Genomic DNA, 5,005 nt, shown 5'->3' with positions numbered 1-5,005 from the left:
CGAATGGCTATTCGTTATGAGGACAAAGAATATGTCCTAGATAAAGAGCTTCAGGAGATTGATGTAACCAATGCTACTCTTGAACAAATCGTTGAACACACTACTCATGAGAGGGATGCGACAAAGGTGTTGTGTTTAATGATTGCTACCATGACTGTTGTGCTACAGAATTCCTATGAGGACTACTATCCCTATGAAATGTATCAAGATTTGATGGAAAGATACCATCAAAGTGCTCGGTAGGAGAGGTATGAGATCATTGCCTCCATGATCACAACCAAAATGAAGGATGTGAACCCATCACGGCCAACTTGCAAAAGAGGCAGAGATTTGTGGACCGCTTGCTAAAATTGAATGTCAATGTTTATGAAGAGTTGGCCATAGATATTATTCTACACTCTTTACCTTCTTGTTATGACCAGTTTCGTATGACCTATCATATGAACAAGGAGGAGGTCACTCTTAGCAAGCTTCAAGGCCTTTTAAGGACTGCAAAAAGCAAACTGAAAGGAAAATCGGTTGTGTCTACTCCTGCTACTACTACTACTACATCTACCCATGTTCTGGTAATCAGACATGGGAAGAGAAAGAAGAGGAAGGCTCCGTCTAAAAGTCGCAAGGGAAATTCTCTTGATGGATCCTCTTCTAGTGGGACCAAAGTTGTTTCTGCTAATCCCTCCTCTAATCCGAAGGATGCAGAGTGCTTCGATTTCCATGAAAAGGGTACTGGAAACGAAGCTGCCCCAAGTACTTGCAGGACATAAAGGATGGGAAGATCAAACCCTCCTTTGCAGGTATTTACACTATTCAATCTAATAACTCATCACATGCTAATTCTTGGGTCCTTGATACAGGTTGTGGATTTCACATTTGTTCTGACTTGTAGGGACTAAAAAGAAGTAGGGATGTGGAGCACGGGAAGATAAACTTAATTGTGGGAAATAGGAAAATGTCGCTTGTGACCAAGATTGGAGTTTATTCTTTATTTCTTAGTAATGGTTTAGATTTAGATTTGAATAATTGTTGTTACTTGGCCGATATGGCGAGAAATATTATTTCCTTTCACAGTTTGTATAAACAAGGTTTTACCTTTTCCTTTAATAATGAAATTGGTGGTATTAATGCTTATTACAATGGTCTATTTAATTTTTGAAGCATTACCTTGCAATGACATATATGAAACTGTGAATGTTGTAGATAACCTAGGAAATAATGTGTTACACATTGATTCTTCTAATGATTTGGATAAGGCATGCTTGTAGCATTGTCGTCTTGGACATGTCAACAAGAAGCGCATAGCCCAACTCCAAAACGATGGAGTCTTGGAGTCATTCAACTTAAAGTTGGATGACACTTGCGAATCTTGTTTACTTGGAAAGATGACCAAGTCACCCTTCACTAGAACTTGTGAAAGGGGTGAAGGTCTGTTGGATCTCATACACACTTATTTGTGTGGACCTTTCAGAACCACCACAAGGGATGCTAACCACTTCTATGTGACTTTTACTGATGATTACAGTTGATATGGCTATGTCTACTTAATCAAGCATACGTCAGAAACTTTTGAAAAGTTCGAGCAGTTTAAGCAAGAAGTGGAGAATCAATTGGGTAGGAAGATAAAGATGTTGCGATCCAATCGAGGAGGAGAGTATCTTAGTATTGAGTTCCTTTACTATCTTAAGGAATGTGGAATTGTTTCACAATTGACGCCACCTAGGACACCACAACTTAATGGTGTGGCTAAGAGGCATAATAGAACCTTGCTAGACATGGTTCATTCCATGATGAGTCAAGCTTCGTTACCTATCTCATTCTAGGGGAATGCCTTAGAGACTGCCGCCTATATCCTTAATCTAGACCCTACCTATAAGGTTTCCAAAACACCTCACGAGATATGACAGAGAAGGTTCCCTCGTTAGACCACATCAAAGTTTGGGGTTGCGAGGCTTTCGTGAAACGCGAGACTCATGACAAGCTCGAACCTTGGAGTGAGCGATGTATTTTCATCGGCTACCCGCAAAAGTCCTTTGGATATCTCTTTTATACACCGAGTGACAATGTTATATTCATCGCAAGGAGAGGAGTCTTTCATGAGAGAGAACTCATATGCCAAGGGGAAAGTAGGAGGCAAATTGATCTTGAAGAGCTTCAAGAGTCAAGCGGTGAAGGAACCTCAAACACTAGCAATCAACCCGTGGAGGAAACTCCAGTAGAGCCAATTGACGAGTCCATACCTCTGAGGCGTTCCAGTAGAGTTAGTGTTCCACCTATGTTATATGGTTTTCATATAACAGCTGAAGGTGATACATTTATCAGTGATAACACACTGGTAAATATGGATGAACCAAACAACTACAAGGAAGCCATGGCAGGACCCAAGTTTGCAAAATGGAAAGAGGCTATGGACAACGAGATTCAGTCTATGTATGGCAATCAAGTTTGGAACTTGGTTGACAATATACCAGGTCGTAAGATAGTCGGGTGAAAATAGATCTTCAAGAAGAAGACCGACATGGATGGGAGAGTACACACATATAAGGCGTGACTGGTTGTGAAGGGATTTACTCAAAATCATGGAGTTGAATATCATGAGACCTTCTCACCAGTAGCGAAGATTAAATCTATAAGGGTTATGTTAGCCATAGCTGCATTTCATGATTATGAAATATGGCAAATGGATGTCAAAACTACTTTCCTTAATGGAAAGTTGGCTGAAGATGTTTACATGAGTCATCCAGAGGGTTTTGTCAATGCAAAGTACCCTAATAGAGTGTGTAAGCTTGAGAAATCCATTTATGTATTAAAACAAGCATCTCATAGATGGAATCTTTGTTTTGATGAAAAAGTCAAAGAGTTTGGATTTTTGAGAAACGAGGATGAGTCTTGTGTATATGTCAAAGCTAGTGGGATTATAGTGAGCTTTCTAGTATTGTATGTTGATGACATACTGCTCATAGGAAATGACATCCCAACCTTGTAGGAAGTGAAGTTCTGGCTTGGGAAGTGTTTCGCTATGAAGGACCTCGAAGAAGCTGCCTATATCCTAGGGATAAGGATATTGAGAAACAGAAGTAAAAGACTAATAGAACTTAGTCAGACCACCTACTTGTACAAGGTGTTGATGCGTTTTAGCATGGAGAACTCCAAGAAAGGTAACCTACCTATCCTAAGCAATACCAAACTAAGTAAGACTCAGAGTCTGAGTACAGAGGTTGAGATAGCAGAGATGAGTCGAATTCCATATGCTTCTGCGGTTGGCTTGATCATGTATGTTATGAATTGTACTCTCCCTGATGTAGCTTTGAGCATGGTCAGCAGATATCAAGGGAATCCTGGTAAAGCTCATTGGACTGTGGTTAAGAACATTCTCAAGTACCTGTGAAGGACTATGAACAAGGTCCTTACTCTTGGTGGGAGTGATAACTTGAGAGTGATAGGGTATAGTGACACGAGCTTTCAGACCGACAGAGATAATTTCCGCTCTCAGTCGTGTTGGATATTTACCCTGAATGGAGGAGTAGTGACATGGAAAAGTTCCAAGTAGGAGACTGTAGCTGATTCAACGTGTGAATCATAGTACATAGCAGCAAGTGAAGCATCGAAGGAGGCAATATGGCTTAAAACTTCATCGGAGATCTTGGATTCATTCCATCCATAAAGGAGCCTATGGAGATTTTCTGCGATAATGAAGGGGCGGTTGCCTTAACCAAGGAACCGAGAGATCATGGTAGATCCAGGCATATCAACATAAAGTACCACTTCATAAGACATCAAGTAGAAGAAGGGAACCTCGTGGCAAATGGGATATCGTCAGAGGACAACCCAACAGATCCTCTTACAAAGGGACTGACTTAGGTTAAGCGCTTGCAACATGCAAGGGGCATTGGGCTAACGGACGATATTAGTTTTAGTGGTTAGATAAATAGAAACTTGTAATAGCTAAATTATAACTGAAATTTGATGATTAAATAAAAGTGTTTTATTTATAAGTAAAGTTACTGTCTTGTGCCAATTATTTACTATTGTTTCACTTTGGATGTTTTGACTTCCAGAATAATAAGATTTATTCAAACTATCCATAGTCGATCATATGTTAGAAGTAAGTATGAAAGAAGACTATCATGAGCTGGCTTGTAGATTGTTTAAGCAGTTAGGCATAGCAACAGTTTGCTACACTATTCATGAGTACTTCTGAAATAAGATTTGAGTATTGGATTCAACCCGCGCTCACCTGAATTACTTCATGGAATTTCTCACGAGTAATTGTGAGACGATAATATCACATAGTCTTCAAACCAAGATATATGAGTTGTTGACTATGAGTTGGTTTTGTATTGATGGCACGAAAACGCATCAGTAACTTGATGTTATAAAACGTGTCGTTGTGCAAGATTTGATGAGTAGTTAGTAAAAGCATATAATATCGAAGTTTATTTATTCCCTTTTATCCTAAGAGGATTAAAAGCGATATCTTGGGCCCCTCGATTATTCTGTTTTGACTTATGTGTGAAGCCCGGTCAGAACTAAATTGATGTGTTCAGTTATGTTCCATGTCAGACGAATCAGAAATCGGGAAACAGATAGTTGGACAGTAAGTATGACATTGTTCCATGTATTTGACCAGCTGATATATTGAGAACAGAGGATTATATGATCCCTTATCTAAAGCATGCGTCACTGACTGGGTCAAAGTTGACAGCGGCTTTTGAATGCTTATGATTGCTAAGTTGGATCCAAAAGTTACATTAGAATCTATAGTTATTAGACTTACCCAAGTGGGAGACTGTTGGATTTGGTGTCTAAGCCCATAACTATAACTGGGATGTACTTGACCTAGTTGCATCATGGTCCTTTTTGGGTTGCCTTCACCAGTGCAATTTGATAGGATGGACTTTTGAGAATAAGATTATTTATGATTTATTAGTATATTACAAGTATAATATATTAATATGAAATCATATTATTTAATTAGTATTGGTGAAGAATTAATTTGGAATTAATTTTG

This window comes from Lactuca sativa, chromosome 7 (assembly GCF_002870075.4).
Source record: "Lactuca sativa cultivar Salinas chromosome 7, Lsat_Salinas_v11, whole genome shotgun sequence".
NCBI lineage: Eukaryota > Viridiplantae > Streptophyta > Magnoliopsida > Asterales > Asteraceae > Lactuca > Lactuca sativa.
This window is presented reverse-complemented; position numbering follows the sequence as displayed.